We start from the raw sequence: 18714 nt of genomic DNA, 5'->3' as shown, positions 1-18714 counted from the left end.
GGGACTTCAGTGAATGAATGGACCAGATAAAAGCACCACTACCTCCCAAGAGACTGAAAAGAAAAATGCCTATCTTAACGTCCCTCTTCTCAGGAGAAATAAAATAGCCCCTGCAAATTCACAACTGTAAAGCATATCTATGTCTTTTGAAGCCCAAATTCACACTACTTGGGTGATCTGAAAAGTTTCAGTCCAGCATTTAATTTAAAGTGGGCCCAATCTGGTAACACTGTGAGAATATGGCAAATCAAATGCAAATACTCTTGGAAAAACCCACCTTCACCCCAAGTCTCAAGAATTCCCACAGAGAAAGCTCCAAATAGTAGCTTCTAGCTGCAAATCACCAAACACCAAACAACAGATGGTGGAAACAAATCTGTGTTGTCTTTAGATACTGGAATTATCAGAAAAATAGTATAAAATGACATGTTTAAAATGCTGAAAGAGTAGGAGAGAAAGTTGAAAATTTGAGCAGTGAGCAAGATACCCTGAAAAAGCACCAAGTATATTTGAACAAGAACTAGAATGTCCCTCTAGAAATTTAGGATATCTTAACTAAATCTACAAATTCAATGGTTGTGTCAAATAGAAGATTAGACACAATTGAATATATCAGGCACAATAAAATTATAACTGGAAGATAGAACTGAAGAAATTCTCTAAAATGCAGCATAGAGAAATAAAAGGATGGAAAATATGAAACAGTAGTTAAAAGATATGGGGGATAGGTTGAGATGGTCCAAAATACATATAATCAGAGGTTTCAGAAGGAGAGCAGCGAGATTATGAGACAACAGTAGTATTCGAATAGTTAGCGGATGAGATTCATCCAGAAATCCATCAATTCATGCATTCAGGAATCTGGTAAATCCTCATAAGAATTAATCAAAAGAAACCCACAAGTAGACATATCATAGTGAAAATGCAGATTGCCAAAGATGAAGTCTTAAATAGGAGTTTATTTTCAAAGGAGTGACAATTAGACTAAAGCAGGTGATTTCTTAACAGCTGGAAGATAGTAGAACTGTATTTTTAATGTGCTGAGGGAAAATGATTGTCAGACAAGAATTCTACAACTAGTGAAAAGATATTTTAAGAATAAGAAAAAAACAATGATACGGTGAGATGAACAAAAACTATATTTGCCACTGGCAAGCAGAAAGAAAGTGATTCCAGATGGAAGGAATTAAAGACAAGAAGGATTGCAGAGCAAAGGAAGTGGTACCTGTATCAGTAAAAACAAATATTGTATAAATAATACTAACAATGTCTTGTGAGCTTAAAAAAAGATAAAATTCAAATATATAAAAGCAGTCATATATAAGCTAAAAGGGGAGTGATTAGAATTAATTCTAAGGTCCTTGTTTTATTTAAGAGAAAATAAAAGATATTGGTTAATGTCAACAGGCAAAATATGCACATTAAAGTTTCTAGTATAACCTCTAAGAATAGCAAAAACAAGTATAACTTGCAAACTAGTAAAGGAGAAAAATGGAATATGAAAAAATAATCAAACAATAGAAAATAAATCAAATAATCAAAGAACAATAGAAAAAGAAATCAAGAAAAGGCATGAAAAATACAAATTAATAAAGTACATATACATTTACATACATACACACATACATATATATATGTGTGTGTCTGTGTATGTATCAGTATTTTAATAAATGTACATGGACTAAATGCTTCTGTTAGATGAAAAATATTCCTGGGACTTCCCTGGTGGTTCAGTGGCTAAGACTCTGCGTTCCCATTGCAGGGGGCCCAGATATGATCCCTGGTCAGGGAACAAAAACCCCCATGGTGCAGCTAAGACATAGGGCAGCCAAGTAAATAAATATTTTTTAAAAAGAAGAAGAAAAAGATTGCCAAGTTAGACAAGGTGAATAAATCCAGCTATAAGCTATTATAGAGGTGTATCTAAAATATAATACAGAAAGATTAAAAGTAAAAGGATGAAAAAATCTGCCAAATACTAAGCAAAGAAAGATTTTTTAGTCAAAATAGACTTTGACCAAAAAAAGAGCATTGTGAGAGACAACAGAGTCACTTCATAATGATTAAAAAGTCCAATTCATCCGTGAAGTGAAGTGAAGTTGCTCAGTCGTGTCCGACTCTTTGTGACCCCGTGGACTGCAATCTACTAGGCTCCTCTGTCCGTGGGATTTCCCAGGCAATAGTACTGGAGTGGATTGCCATTTCCTTCTCCAGGGGATCCCGGGTCTCCCACATTGTAGACAGACGCTTTACCGTTTGAGCCACCAGGGAAGTCAGTAAGTCAATTCATCAGTAAGATGGAATAAATCTTACATTTATATGTATTTAATAACTTCAAAATAGATAAAGCAAAATGGGAAATCAAGGAAAACAAAAATAAAAACAAATTCATAATGCAGTGGGAGATGTTAACACACCTCCCTCAGTAACTGATAGATCAAGCAAACCATCAGTAAGGGTTAGGAAAGTGGGGTCCATAGAGGGGGAGTGACAGATGACCTTTCATCCTTCTACAAATATTGAGAGCCTGAATGTCCAAGATACCACAATTATATGCTTTACCAGAGAGAAAAAATGCTTTTAGTATTTTTATGAGTGGGAATTCTAGTCCCATTTTATAAATTGGAAGCTTAAGAGGCCTGGAGAAGTTAAATAACTTGGGTAAGATGCTCTTGCTCAGAAATCTTTAATGTCAAATCCTACTGCCTAACACAGCCCTTGACCTTCCTACTTGTGGACAATCTTAATCCCCCTACATCTCCTTCTTGACCTTTTTAAACTTCTTGGAGACCTTTGGTCCAGTCTTTTTGCCCCCTCTCATCATGCTTCCTTCTTTCCCAGTCTGAACCTCTGGAGGATCATTTGAATCTCTCTCTCCCCAGCACTCCTGATTCCCCTGCACTCCTATCCTCTTGGGCTCAGCCCATCCTTGTATTATACCTGGAGTCCACCTGTTCTGCTCCTGTGATTGGCCAAGCTGCTGGGTCATGCTGGAGAAAGATGCCCAGCTCTACAAATTTTTCCCCATAATTCTGGGATCTTGGCCATCACCTTTGTTCACTCCCAGGTCCATAAGACCTCATTCTCTTGGCTTTTTCTCCTTAACCCAACAACTTGCTCAAGTCTCTTCCATTCCTTTATTTATTTTTTTAAAAAAACAAAAAACAAACCCAGGGTCTTTTATTTACTTATTTAAATTTTATTTATTTATTTATGACTGCTCTGGGTCTTCGTTGCTGCATGCAGGCTTTCTCTAGTTACAGTGAGTGGGGGCTACTCTAATTTCAGTGCTCAGGCTTCTCATAGTGGTGGCTTCTCGTGGAGCGTGGGCTCTAGAGCTGGGGCTTCGGTATTTGCAGCACATGGGCTCAGTAGTTGCAACCAGGGATTGAACCTGTGTCCCCTGCATCGGCAGGTGGACTCCTAACCACTGGATGGTTAGGGAAGTCCTGAGGCTCTCCCTTTCTGCAAAGAGTCTTCTCCTCCCCTTTCTGGCCACCATGTAACCACTTCTCTTCTTTCCACATCCAAGGAGTAATTAACAATGTCTCTACTTCCTCACCTCCCGACTTTCCTTCTTTATCCTTAGTAGGCTGGCTTCAGCCCCTATCACCCCACTGAAACGTCTGTTTCTAAAACTACCAAGAATCTACTAACTACCAAGTGCAAGAGACATTTTTCATTCTTAGAACCTGGGCTCCACAGGCCTCAATAGCCTAGGATATAAAAGGACCTACATGAATAAAAACAAAACAATAAGCACCAAATTTCACCCATTCTTTGCATCTACCCACTGAGGTGGGTGAGGACCCTCTCTGCTCTCTGCAAAGCCCACTCATGTATTTCTGGGTCCACAGGCCAATGCTCCTATGGACTCACAAATAGCCTCAGGGCATCCAGTAGGGCATCTCCTGTGGCCTACCTTTTCCTGCCTTGATTGAGGCAAAGAGCTGTGGAGGAAGAAATGTTTCTCTTTGCTTTATGAGTCCCCAAAGCAGATTTATCTGCTCCTTGAAATCCTACATTTTTTTAAAAAAATCACACTATTTCCTTTGGTAGGACTCATACATGAGTTCAGTGGGCCAATTTAGGAGCTGAATCTGAATACAGACTCAAAAATGAGTTCAGCTTCTTCTTCCTCCTCCCACTCCCCTGCCTCCCCAAGCACTAAGGTGTTTCCTCTGGGTCAAGTTCACACACTTGACTTCTCAGAGTGAAGCGGGCCCTGCTTCCCAATGGCTACCCAATGGCTATTCCCCCTCCCTTTTGCCTAAGAGCCCCTGACTTTATTCAGGTACCTACTTTACTCTGAGAACTAGTTTAGGGAAAGTAGTTCCAGGCCTGGCCTCATAGGGAGAGTCAACATTAGTTTATTGCCATAAAAGTGGTCTTAGGCCCCCCAGCTAAGCATGGACTTCTAAATGTTGTCCCATTTCCACGAGGCTGAAAAACTGAGGCTCAACCTCGCTAAGTTCAAACAATGTCTTCAGACTGACAGCTAATTTCATTGGTTAGAATCCACTGCCCTCTCAATTCTAGCTTTTGTTTTTTCTGTCCTGAGTACAGTAAGTTCCCTACATACAAAAGAGGTCCATCCCAAGAGTACATTCAAAAGTCCAACAACGTACCCAACTAATTGGCTATACAGTGTTGTACTGTGATAGATTTATGATACTTTTTATGAAAATAATACATAAAAACAAAAAATATAGAAGATATGTTTACTCTTACAGCACCTTGGAAAATGCAGTGGTACAGTACAACAGCTGGCACAGGGGCACGTTCACACTTTGAAAGTTCGCAATTTGAAAGTTTGTATGTAGGGGACTTACTATGTATTCCTGACTTCACTGCCAGTCAGGATGTGTTTTCACACAAAATTGCACTCTTCCCTGGATTCTTCCCCTTCCCCTACTATCCTGCTTCCCCTTCTCCCTAACTGGTTTCTCTTGGGAACATTTCTTTACTAAATCATCTTTATTGAATCTTCTCTGAGAATCTAATGAAAGTCATGGACCTTGTCTCCAGAAAAATGCAGATACACACATTCAAAATGGTATATATACCTTTTTGCCCCCCTAAAGTCATCTATGGACCCAAGATTAAGAACACTGGAGGGACTTCTCTGGTTAAGACTCAGCTTCCAGTGCAAGGGACACAGTGGCAGGGGGTGGAGGTGTGATCCCTGGTGGGGAAACTAAGATCCCGCATGCTGCACGCACAACAACAAAAGGTCTTTGGGGCAGCTCCATAGCTAACTTTCTCTGCATTTCGCACCTTGGTTACCAGGGAGTCGGGGCAGGCTCGTTTGGGGCTGAGCTGCTTCCCAGTTCGGCTGTCCCCTGTCCCCTCTGGCCTTGCTGAGGCTGTCTATGCTTCCCTGGAGGCCACAGCCCTGGCTCTAGGCGCCCTAGAGCGCCCCCATGCCTACATGCAATGTGCCTTCAGGTGGAAAACAAACCTGGGCAGGACAGCGCTCCCTGAGGTGGTGGTCGTGGGCTCCGCTCTTCCTGGACTCCCTTCTGGTGGGGCCCAGTCTGCCCACTAAGCTGTCCTCTCCTCCTCCCTGACTTTTGTGTGGGCCCCCACACCACACTCCCTCCTTCCCTCCCTCTGACCAGAAGCCTGGGACCCCGACCTTGAGGAAACCCTACAACAGGGCCTCTGCCCTCTTCCTCCCATGACTGTAGTCTCTCATAGGGACTCTAGCCCCCCAGGCTCCGGCCTGTTTGCTGCCCCCTTGAAAACCTGGGGTCCGGGAAGGCTGAGGGCTCTGGGCTCCACTGAGGAAACTGGACTCGGGGTGAAGCTCCCAGTCAGGGGCTGTAGGGCCCTTAGAGACAACCTGCTCTCCTACCTTTGTCCATGTCTGGGCTCTAGGGGGTGCAGGCAGCCTTGGGAGAAGCTGTTCTCCACTTGGCCACCCCCACCCCCAGGCGCCTGGCTCTCCTGCTGTTTTCTTTCTCTGGGCTCTGGAACCTTCTGCAGATCCTCTCTCTTCAGGATGAGGAAAGCAGATGTCGCTCTCCCCACCAGGCCCCCAAACATCCCCCCCCCCCACCCAGGGTTTCCGGCTCTCTCCTCCTTCATTCTCCAGTGACCACGGCCCTTCCCTGGTGTGACAGGTGACAGAGCAGAGTGCCCTCCACCCCCGGCCCTCTATCTGGGCTCAGGGCCTGTGTCTGGGAGGGGTGGCTGGCTCGGGAGGACCCGGCTGCCCAGCAGAGGGGCCACCAGGGCAGGTTTGTCCGTCCCGGCCTGTGGCTGGGCCGGGCTGGAGGCTCAGAGGCCTCCGTCTGCGGGCAGGGCCATCTGGGAAGGTCCTGCCTGCCCCTGCAGGACCCTCGCCTGCCTTTTCCAAGTGCTTCCCCTCCAACCTGACGGTGGGTCTCCGCCGTCCCTGGGGTCATATTTCCCGGGAACATGGGGGAGTGGCGCTCTTGCTCTTCAGAGCCACAGCTGAAGAGCTTTCCTGTCAGAGCAGTGGTTCTCAGATACGATGAGAATCACCTGAGAGCTTTACAAACCACTGCTGTCCGGGCCGCGGCCACACCAGTTACCAGTTTTAAAGCTCCCAGATGATCCAAACGTGCGGCCTTTGAGCCTCACAAGAACCCTGAAAGGCCGGGACTGTCGTCATCCCCACCGTGCAGGTGGGGACACTGGGCTCAGAGAAATGAAACCACTTGCCTGGGGTCAGAGGGCAAGTGAAAGGGACAAGGGTCCCTTTCAGACCTGCACCCTGCTGGAAGCACCCAGGCTTCCAGAGGGGCTTCCAGTGGGACCACGAGGCCTCAGGCTGGCTCATGAACTGGCCCTGTCTCCCCAGAAGTGGGGAGACATTTCTGCCCCCTCTATCTCTGCATGCTGGGCTGGGCCTCCTCCAAGCTTCAGACTGCGGTGGGTCACTTCCACTCACCCAGCCAGGTCCTTTCACTGGAGAGGCGCGCCCTTTGGTCGGGGGGGAGGATGCATTTTTGAGGTGAAATATTGTACAACAGCCAGGAACGGAAAATATTAAAAGCCCATGGGCGCCAGCAAGGTTCAGGCCAGGGCCAAAAAGTTCAGGAAAAAAAGGAATAAGGCTCCCTGCAGTGGAAACCCTGGGGTGGGGCGGGATCAGTCACGTCACCCACACCCTATATTCCAGGCTGCCTCCATCTTCAGGGTTAGAGCAAGCCTTGCCTGGGCCACAGGAAGGCCCTAGGGTGGAGACCCCAAGGGGAAAGCCCCACAGGTGTATTGGGTTTGGTCTGCTCTGCCCTGCGGAGATGGGCACAGAGAAGTGGGGCCCCTGAGTGTGGAATATCTTACTGGGATACACAGGTTCTGAAGGTTCCAGGTGCTGGGATGCTGGACATGGTCCTTGTCCTCTAGGGTTTTCACCATAGAGATGGGGCAGGCAAGGAAACAGACAATGTCAATAGAATGCAATTAACGCTTTGTGGGAGGAGTGTACAGGGCACAGGGCTCCTGAAGAGAGAAGAAGGGCAGTTATCTCAGTCCTTGGCTATGAGGAAGGGTTCCCAGAGGAGGAGGTGGTACCTAGCTGAGTTCGCTACAAATAGATATTTGAAGAATGTTCACAAAGCTGGAGTGTGGGTAAGTGCCCTAGAAGCCTATGTCTCTGTGTTGGGAAAACAGAGAGACATCAGCAAGTGGATCCATTCTCCCTGGAGGAGGGGGCGCCCATCATCTCTCCCTTCCTCTCTGCCCATCGCATACACATTAAAGCGTAGACACACTCATAGTCACAAACAGTTACATATAAACACATACACATGTACAAGGTAGTGGAGAATGTACCAGCCTTCTTCTCGGTGAGATAGCTGTTTGTGTAAGAAAGGGTTTTTAAAAATATTTATTTTTATATGCTTCTCTGACTGCACTGAGTCTTAGTTGAGGGATGTGGGGTCTTTAGTTGAGGCACGTGGGATCTAGTTGCCTGACCAGGGATTGAACTTGGACTCCCTGATTTGGGAGAGTGGAGTCCTAGCCACTGGGACCGCCTGGGACATCCCAAGAGAAAGGTTTTAATAAGAACTGGAGGTAGAAGATGAGGCCCCCACAGTTGAAGACCTGTAGGGACAGGCTGCTGCTCTGCTGAAAACAGGAAGGAGGGTTCAGAGGGAGTGTAAGGAGCAGTGGTGGAAGAGGAAGAGGAGGGAGCTCTAGGGCCCCTCTAATCCTCTCATTTAACTGTGGAGAAAACTGAGGTCCAGAGAGGGAAAGTAAAATGCCTGAGGTCACATTGTACCTGGGGGTCAACGCTGAGTGTGGGTGCACAGGGGTCATGACACACCCAGGCAAGCTTGCAAACCCCCGCACAGCCAGTCGTGGTGCACACTCCCAGAGCAGGCACGCAACCGAGGCTGCCATTAATCACACCTGATGCTGCTCAGATCCCTCATTCAGCTGAGAGCTGGGTCAGCCTGCCAGTCTGCATCCTTTTCTCACTCCAGCCCTCACGGATCACAGGGCCCATAGCGGGAAGCAGAATATTTGGGAACCTCGGGTCAGGCTACCTGCAGGTCCCCTGGAGGTTCCCTGAAGCAGTGCAGGATGTTCACCCCTAGAATGGACTCAGCTGCTCAGGGGTCAGGCTGGGCCTCCATCCTCAAGGAAAGATGTGCCTCAGGACAGAGCTAAAGCCTCACTGGACCCAGAACTGGGACTGCAGACCCTAGCGTCACATCTCAGTGAGATGTCAAGGAGTCTACTGGAGGCAGAGAGGAACCTAGACGCTTCTAGAGGAACCTAGAGGAACAGGAGACCTGGGCTCCATCGTGACTTGCCTCTCTCTCTATGAATGGCCTTGGGTAAATCCCTTTCCCTCTTGAGGATCTATGAATTTATTTTATTTAAAAGATTTTATGATATGGACCACTTTTAAAGTCTTTAATTGAACTTGTTACAATATTGTTTCTGTTTTATGTTTTGATTTTTTTTTTTTTTTCTTTTTGGCCACAAGGCATTTGGGATCTTAGTTCCCTGACCAGGGATTGAATCTGCAGCTACTGCATTGGAAGGCAGAGTCTTAACCACTGGACTGCCAGGGAAGTCCCAAATCTATGAATTTTCACATTGAACTAGGGGCTGGAGACACAGAGATAAGGCACAGGCCTTCCTCTTGAGAAGTTTACAGTCGGGTGAAGGAAGGCAGCATTTCCAGGTGGAGCAAAGAGCTCAACTCAGAGTGGGGCTAAGTGGGGAATAGTGAGGTTGGGGCTGGAGAGGGGGGTAGGCTGGAATGCTCAGCAGGCACATCTGCCTGTTTCAGGTATGATGATAAACTCTCATATTGTGCTTGTAACCTTAATGGTGCCACCACACCCTGGATCCCCATCTAGCTGTAACTGTGGGCCCACTGCTCCCTACTCAGGAAAGCACTTGTTACATGGTGTTTGGGAATGGCCACTGATTGGCTCAGGCGGTGACCTAAACCCAGCCTATCCACCCACTGGCAGGTGACTGGTGAAGTGCACTTCTTGGGAAAAGCTCCACCCAGTAGGGGTGGAGATAGTAACGAGCTGAGCCAATCAGAATGGTTCCTGGTAGAACTTGAACTAAGGAAATACAGGAGATGGACCTGTGATGAGTAAGGTAGAGAGAGAAGCTGCCATACAGAGAGAAGCAGTTGCTCCACTGAAGAAGCATTCTGGAGAAACATTCAGGCAGCATGTGAGAGACTGGCCGGCCTCAGCTCAGTTTCTGACTTCAGCTGTCTTTACAAGCTTGCTTTTTATTCAGATGGGCCTGAGTGAGTCATCATTCTTGTTAAACTGTGTAACTAGCTAAGGAGCCCCCTCATCTCCCTGGCATGCCAAAGAGCAGCCAACTCTGTCCTGCATCCTGTAGAGAGGCCGCTGTGAGAAAACAGAAAGATCAGAGGATGGGAAATTAAAAGACCGGGCCTGGGTTCGAGGCTGACTCAAGTTCCCAAGCATCCAAGAGCCAGGCATTGGCAGAAGTCTGGAATCCCTTGCACAGTGTGCTTTCTCCTTCACTGGTTATGATCTGGCTCCAAGGAAAATGACAGATGAAAGCAGCCAGAAAGGTAAAGGCAGCTGCTACCTCTTCAGGGTATTCTGCTGTTTGATGGAAGCTGATTAGTTGGGTGCAGAGGATTCAAAGGGCTTCCCTGGCGGCTCAGTGGTAAAGAACCCATATGCAATGCAGGAGACGTGAAGCCGTGAGTTTGATCCCTGGGTTGGGAAGATCCCCTGGAGAAGGAAATGGCAACCCAATCCAGTATTCTTGCATGGGAAATCCCACGGACAGAGGAGCCTGGTGGGCTACAGTCCATGGGGTCGTAAAAGAGTTGGACACGCCTGAACGACTAAACAACAAGAAGATTCAAACCCTCTCTGTTCAAAGGGCCCCCAGGGAGATCTGAAAGTCATTGGAGAGCAGGGATGATTCTGGACACAGCACGATGCTTGAAAGTCTTAGCCATCTCCTGGGCACTTCTCAGTAGACCCACGTCTGGGTCCTGGGGAGAACAGAAGGGCTGTATGTGAAAGCTAAAAGAACTGTTCCACTGAAAAGTTTGCTTATCTGGGCATAAACAGACCTATTTTGGAATCAGGCAAAAGAGGCATTTGTTCCTGCTTTGCTACTGACCTTTGTACATGGAGAAAGCTCTATGGTGCAGGCATCAATGACTTGAAGAGCTGCAGTATGGGGGAAGGGATTGGTCCATGGAGAAAAGAGTCTTTTCAACAAATAGGGCAAAAACAATTGGATATCCACATGCGACAAATGAAGCTTGACTCAGACTTTGCACCATGTGCATAAGCTGGTTAAAAGTGAAAATAGACCCTAAAGGCAAAACCTAAAAATTTTTAAAAACTCCTAGAGAAAACACAAAAGAAAATTTTTGTGACCATGGTTTTGGCAAACATGTTTAGATCTAATACCAAAAGCACAAATCCATAAAATTAAAAATTGATAAATCAGACTTCAAAATTAAGAACTTCTGCTCTTCAAAAGGCATAGGAAGAAAATGAAAAGACAGAACTCCCCTGGCGATCTGGTGGTTAAGACTCTGCACTTCCACTGAAGGAGGCACGGGTTTGATCCTGGGTCAGGGAAGTTCTGCATGCTGTGGTTTGCAGGAAAAAAAAAAAAAAAAAAAGACAAGCTACAGAGCTACTGGGGGAAAATACTTTCAAAATACATCTGATAAAAACCTGTATCTATAATATATAAGGTACACTCCGAATTCAATAATGAGGAAACAAATAACTTAATTACAAAATGGGCAAAGTATATGAACAGACACTTCATCAAAGAAGACATAGAAATGGCAAATAAGAGTATGAAAAGCTGCTCACCGTCACTGGTTACCAGGGAAGTGTGAATTAAAACTAGACACACTACCCAACTATTGCTGCTGCTGCTAAGTCGCTTCAGTCGTGTCCGACTCTGTGCGACCCCATAGACGGCAGCCCACCAGGCTTCCCGTACCTAGGATTCTCCAGGCAAGAACACTGGAGTGGGTTGCCATTTCCTTCTCCAGTGCATGAAAGTGAAAAGGGAAAGTGAAGTCGCTCAGTCGTGTCCGACTCCCAGTGACCCCATGGACCGCAGCCTACCAGGCTCCTCCATCCATGGGATTTTCCCGGCAAGAGTACTGGAGTGGGGTGCCATTGCCTTCTCCGACCATTGGAAAGGCTTAAAAACAGCCAAAGGTGTGATTTTAACAGTATCAAGTGTTAATGAGAATGCTGAGCAGTTGGAACTCTCATGTTGCTTGTGGGAAAGTACATGGAATAATCACTCTGGGAAACAGTTTGGCAGTTTCTTATAAAGTTAAGCATACACTTCACTTATAACCCAACAATCACACTCCTACTAGATATTTACTCAAAAGAAGTGAAAAACATGTTTATACAAAAATTGGTACACAAATATTCATAGCTAAAATATAATTGCTAAAAACTGGGAGACAACCCACATGTCCTTCAACTGGTAAACGAACAAAGAAACTGTGGCATATCCATACAATAGAATACTACTCAACAGTGAAAAGGAATGAGTTATTGACACATGCAACAACCTGGATAATTATACTAAGTGAAAGAAGGTAGACTTAAAAGGCTCATACCAAAGAATTCCATTTACAGGACATTCTCGTAAAAGTAAAATGATAGGAAAAGAGACAGATCAGTGGTGGTCAGCAGCTGCGGATAGGGAAGGGGGCTGACTCCGAAGGGAGTTTCTGAGAAGACAGAAGTATTTTGTATCTTGATGGTGATATGGTTACAAGACTGTCTGCATTTGTAAACAATCATAGAATTTTCTATTCAAAAGGGTGATTTTACAGAATGAAAATTATGCTTCCATTTTTAAAAATGGGAAGTGAGGGGACTTTCCTGGTGGCCCAGTGGCTAAACTCCGAGCTCCCAATGCAGGGTGCCTGGGGTTCGATCCCTGGTCAGGGAACTAGATCCCATAGGCTGCAACTAAAGATCCTGCGTGCCACAGCTAAGACCTATTGCAGCCAAATACATAAGTAATTTTTTTAAAAAAAAGAAAGAAAAAGTTAAAAAAAAAATAAAGTAAAAAGAAGAGGGATTCAATTTTCTTCTTCCCTTTCTTTGCCTTTTCTGTTACTGGCCAACATTCTGTCCTCAAAGCTATTGTTCTCCTGGGGGTGGGAGTAATTTCTCAATTCGGCCACACTGAACACTGCTTTATTTCTGGAAACAAAGAGTCAACCCACCGAGGATGATCTGTGCAGGCCCATGTCTGCTGTCTCCTGCCGTCCCTCCCTGTCTGGCTAAGCCTGCCCACCCAGGCCTTTCTAACTTCCATTCCCCTTGCTGCCTGTTTCCAAGGGCCATCTGGAGGCCCAAATCTTTACAACCCAGGTGTTGTGTGGGCGAAATATTCTGCTTAGAAAGAGGGAGGCTCCTCACACTCCACTTTCTGCAGTTCTAGCCCATTAAACGGCCATGGGTCCTGGGCATGTATGGTCTGAGAGGACATCCACCCGACATCTGCCTCGTCTCAGCCCTGATACAGGCCATGCCCATCACTGCTGCAGGCGGGAAACAGGCAGCTGTCAGATGCTTCAGGGTGAGCTTGATGAACACCTGGGGCAAACGCATCACCCTGAGTGTGACAGGTCAGGAGGGGAGTGTGAACACTCTTGCCATGACTCCCTGGTAAGTGTGAACCCCCTAGTCCTACACAAAATTGTGAGTGGGGGTGTCCCTGAGACACACAGGGGGGGCAGGGACTGTGGGACACGCTCATGTCCACACGTAGAATGTGAACTCACTGATTTGTGCAGTGAACAGAACAATGTCTCAGTGTGGGAGACACTGGAAGTGTGGTGGAGACACTGTGGTGACTCTGAGCCCGCCATGACAGCTTGGGGAGCATCATGCTGACTCTCACAGTCAGTGGTGAAGACACTGGGGCTTCTGTGGGTGTGAGCACCTTGTGGTAAGTGTGGGGAGCACTAGAGATGCCATGTGTGAATTCAAGGTTGACACCATGGTAAGTGCACCACAGGACAGTGAGGTGACCTTTTTTTAAAAAAATATTTACTTGTTTATTTGACTGCTCTCGGTCTTAGTTGTGGCGTGTTAGTTTTTCTTAGCTGTGGTCTTAGTTGGGATCTAGTTCCCTAACCAGGGATCGAACCCAGGCCCACTATATTGGGACCGTGGAGTCTTAGCCACTGGACCACCAGGGAAGTCCTAAGGTGACTTTATTTTTAAGTTTAAGGAGCATGAACACAGTGAGCATGTTACACAAGGTGGAGGGCTCTGCTGGGCATGTTTTGGGGCATCTGCAGATCGTGCCCATTCTCAGGGTATCTGGTCCCCACCCGCAACCTTTGAAGAGTCAGCACACCCTCATAAGACCAGGTGTTGACCAGCAGGCACCGTGTGTGCAGCTACCGCGTGATTTGCATAGTTCTGAAGGTTTCTTTTTCTTTCATTTTCTAAGCTGGAGTTGTTATAGTTGTTCAGTTTTGCCCAGCTCTTTTGGGAAGTGCTGATGTGGTTACAGGGTGAGAGGAAGTGATTCATGGGTAGGTTTGCCGAAGAACAAAGGGAGGGTAAATGCTGAGGTTGACAGCTATTAAAGTGGTTTTTGATATCAAGATTCAACTACTGGTATCAAGATTAGTTAGAATCCCTGGCGGTCTAGTGGTTAAGAATTTGCCTGCTAATGCAGGGGATATGGGTTCGATCCCTGGTCCAGGAAGATCCCACACATCACAGAACAATTAAGCCCATGCACCAGAACTACTGAAGCCCGTGTGTCTAGAGCCTGTGCTCTGCAACAAGAGAAGCCACCGCAGCAAGAAACCCGTGCATTGCAACGACTAGTAACCCCTGCTTGCCATAACTAGAGAAAGCCCACACACAGCAACAAAGACCTAGCGAAACCAAAAATAAATTAATTTTTTAAAAAAGAATCTGGATTAAAAAAAAGTTTAGTAGTTAGACATTTCAGGTTGACTCCTACTCAACCTGAAGTAGGAGTTGTACTTTTTGGTTTGTATTTGTGGTTGTATTTTTGGTGGGTATGTGTCATTTTTTGCTTCCTAACATCCATTCTTCCTACTTCTGGTGACAGCACCACAATTTTTCTTTGGGAAAAGTCAGTCCCTGTGATTCCAGTGAGATGATCTACCCCTGCCTCCAGAAGTGGACTAATCAGAGCTTTCTACCCCCATGGTTATGGGCACAGGGTCAGGAAGGGCTCAGAAAGAGCCTTTCCCAGGACTTCTGCTCAACACAGAAGTCATGCTTTTTCAATTGGAGATTTGAGACATGCTAGAAAGGAGCCTGGATCTTCTGGAAGATACAGCATCTGTTTCAGTTACTGTTGCATAACAAACTACCCCAAATCTTAGTGGCTTAAATGATGATCATTTTCTCATAGCCTCAGAATTCTATAGGTCAGGGTCTCATGTAGGGCTTGACTGGGCAATTCAAAAAACAATGACTTGTTTTTTATGACTTGGATTGAGGCCACTTTGTGGCACTCATCTAGTAGATGAGCTGGTCTGACTTGGAGGGTCCAAGACAGCTACACTCACGTGATTGGAGCCTTCATGGTGAGGCCTGGAAGACTGGGCTCAGCTGGGACCTCCTACCGTAACACCGACACCAGGCCTCTCCAGTTTGGTGGTCTCTGGGAAGTTAGCTGGCTTTCCCCAGAGCAGACATCCCAAATGGAAGTTGTATGACCTTTTCTGACCTAGCCTTAAAAGTTCATCTCGTTCTTGGTTACAAGTCAGTCATAGGCCAGCTGAGATTCAAGGGGAGGGAAATTAGATTCTACTTCTTGATGGCAGAGGAAGGCAATCACCTTGTACATGAACATGTGCAATGGAAGCTATTGTTGGAACCAACTTGGGAAAATACAGACTCTGCTACAGCCTCCTTGGGAAAAAAACCATCTCAGAGAAAGCAGTTGAGACATGGATGGAGAACAATCCTGATGATGTTATTTGAGTCCCTGGATCCAATTTTCCCCAGGACTTCAATTTTCACAACCATTAGATCCCTTTTCTGCATAATCCAATCTGAGTTGTGCTTTGTCTTTTGTAACTTGAAGCTCTTTTACTCTTAGCGTGTATGTGTACGTGTGTGCTGAGTTGCCTCAGTCATGTCTGATGCTTTGCAACCCCATGGACTGTAGCCCACCAGGCTCCTCTGTCCATGGGATTCTTCAGGCAAGAATACTGGAGTGCGTTGCCATACCCTCCTCCAGGGGTTTTTCCCAACCTGGGGATCAAACTTTCGTCTCTTATGTCTCCTGCATTGGCAGGCGGGTTCTTTAGCTGTGGTGCCACCTGGGAAGCCCCTGAGTGTGTATATCGGTTATCTGTTACAGTACAACAAATCAACCCAAAACTTAGTGCCTTACAACAATGATTATCATTCCCTGTGATTCTGTGGGTGGCTAGGCCATTCTTTTGCTGGACTTACCTGGCTCGCTTATGCAACTGCTGAGGTAGAAAGTTCAAGATGTCCTCATTCACATGTCTGGCTGTTGGCTGGGGGTCTCAGTTCTCCTTCATGTGGTCTGTCGTTCTCTAGGAGAACAGATTGACTTCTTTATATGGTGATCTCAGGAGAATGTTCCTAGGGAGTGAAGGTGGCAAGATCTCTTGAGTATCATTTCTCTCAATCCTTTGTTCAAAGCAAGTGACAAAGTCAGTCCAGGTCAAAAGGGTGAGTAAAGAGACTCTACCTCATAATGGAAGAGTTGAAAAGAATTTGTGGTCATATTTAATCCACCACAGTATGATAGATAGCTGGATCGTATTAGATAGGGACATTTTTGAAATTAATGTGTGTATGGGAAGAAGGATGTATATACCAGGCGGGCAGAGCCAGAGTAGTCTAGCATGTTCTCACTGAGGAGCACATGGCTGGAGTGTATTTCACCTTTCTGAGCCTCGGTTTCCCATCTGTGAAATGGGTGTCATCATTCCTGTCTCGCAGATCAGCTGTGAGGCTGAAGATGGGATGATGATCAGGAATGTGCCTTGTAAATTACAGGATGCTGAACATTATCATCTGAGATCTGAGAAGCAATAGTCAAGGTGGGCCTGGGTGGTCAGAGAGGGCAGGAGCAGGGAGACTAAGATGGGGTATTGGCAGATGGGGGACATTCACATGGGTGGGGAGGAAGATGGGAAGCTGAGGAGTAGAACTGTAAAGGCACTGGGTGGGAAAAGTGACAGACAGTATCTAGCACAGGGAGGAGACCAACAGGGTCAGAGAGTGAGCTCTCCCACTCCTGTAGACTCTGGGTATCTCAACTCCCATACATACTGGGTCAGCAGCCCCTGAGGGTCGTCCAGAGCTGCAGTGAAGTCCTCCAGTCCCCAGGAATCAGCAGTGGCGCATCCCTACCCAGGCCTGCAAAGCCTCCTCAGGCCACAAGGGGGCGATGATGGGAGCATAGGAGAGGTGGTCAGAGAGTCCGAGACAGATCCCTTCCTCTGGAGCCGCCAGCATGACGTCAGACCCCTCCCAGTATTCCCAAGTTTCTTTCCCCTCCGCAGGGTGGAGACCCCTGGACATAGGCTTGGGTCACAGATGGCCTGGCTAAACTGGATTCCAAGCCCCTCGATCCCCTGGACAAGGGTGGGGGTGATTGATGGGTTTCCCGTGTGTTCCAGGAGAGGGCTTGGAGCTGCAGCAGACTGGCCTGGCCTGAAGGAGCCCCAGGTGGCCACTCATGGTTGGCGCTGACCCAGCTAGGCCAGGCCCTGGACAGTCTGGGTCTGTGGCTGCCTCCCAAGCCCTCACTATCCTGAGGTCCTGGCCAAGGAGAAGAGAAGCCTCTCCCTCAAAGGCGTCCTGGGAGCAGGGTGTGGGGATGGGCTCAGATTCCACCAGTCTAGCCCTGTGCAGTTAGCTGCTCAGTCCTTCTTGGGGACAGAAAAGGATTCTTCAACGGGAGAGATGGGAGGAGATGAGCTAGAAGGACACCAATGGCAGGGAGGTTAGCAGAGCCCAGGGATTCTAGCTCAGCCCTGTGCCAACCATGACAAGACCCTCTGGCCATTTACCCTACCACCCTACCCTTGGGGCAGGGTAAATGGGGCCTGAGATGTGAGTTCCTGGCCAAGCAAGGACACCTAGGCAGGGATCATGGCCTAAAGGGCTTCCCTTTGCTGAGTCCTAGGCTTCCTGCCTCCTGCTACCGAAGGAAAAGACAGGCTGGGGAGACCTCTTTCATGTACTCTGTGGTTCCATAGAGTAGAGGCCCTGGAAAGATTGATTACCCTGACTCTGACCTCTTGTCCTCTGGTTTACCTCCCGCGCGCCTTCCTCTCCTGTCTACCTTGCTCTCCTTATCCAGTCTTGGTGGTCAAGTGACTTTTCTGGCTTTTGGCCTAACCTCTGGTGAGAGTCTTTGGAGCTGTCATTTCTTCTGTTCTCTCCTTTCTGTTGTAGTCATTGTCAGCATCTTATCAAACCTTGCAAGAGCTGGTGGGGGCCTCAGAGCTCTCTCAGTCTGAACTCCTGCTGCATAGGAGGTCCAGAGTCATGTGGGTCATTACTTGTCCAAGATCACACATCAGAATTAGCAATAGAACCAGTACTATACTTTTGGCTCCCAAGTTCCTGTTTTTCTCCTGGCCTCTGATCAGGCTATTGGGGCTCGGCTTTTGTCCACGGACCAGCAGAGTTCTTAGGGTCTTCACTCAGTTCACACTTTGCCTTCACTTAGTTCAGACTAAAGCTGCTTCATGGATTGGCTCTGACTATAATTGGACCAGACTTGGTCTAGCTACAGAATCTCTGGGCCAAAATCTGGGGGCCAGGAGGGAAACCAGGAGGCTCCAGTAGAAAAAGCAAACCAGGTCTGTGCCTTGGATCTGCTTAAGGGCTGTCTTTACTCAATATCCTTCCTCCACCCATCCGCTTCTCCCCCAACAGCTCCTGTCCAGGATGATGCTCAGGGAAACAGAGCTTCTAAACCCTTGCTTACACCCACACACATTCACACAGAGAGAAAGACATATATATATATATATATATATATATATATATATATATATATGAACGAATGTTAGTCACTCAGTCATGTCCAACTCTTTGCAACCCCATGGAGTCCACCAGGCTCCTCTGTCCATGGAATTCTCCAGGCAAGAATACTGGAGTGGCTGGCTATTCCCTTCTCCAGGGGACCTTCCTGACCCAGGGATCGAAACCCAGGTCT

Source organism: Bos indicus x Bos taurus, chromosome 10, assembly GCF_003369695.1.
Source record: "Bos indicus x Bos taurus breed Angus x Brahman F1 hybrid chromosome 10, Bos_hybrid_MaternalHap_v2.0, whole genome shotgun sequence".
NCBI classification, from domain to species: Eukaryota; Metazoa; Chordata; class Mammalia; order Artiodactyla; family Bovidae; genus Bos; species Bos indicus x Bos taurus.
The sequence above is the reverse complement of the archived record's forward strand: the minus strand, read 5'-3'. Positions refer to the sequence as shown.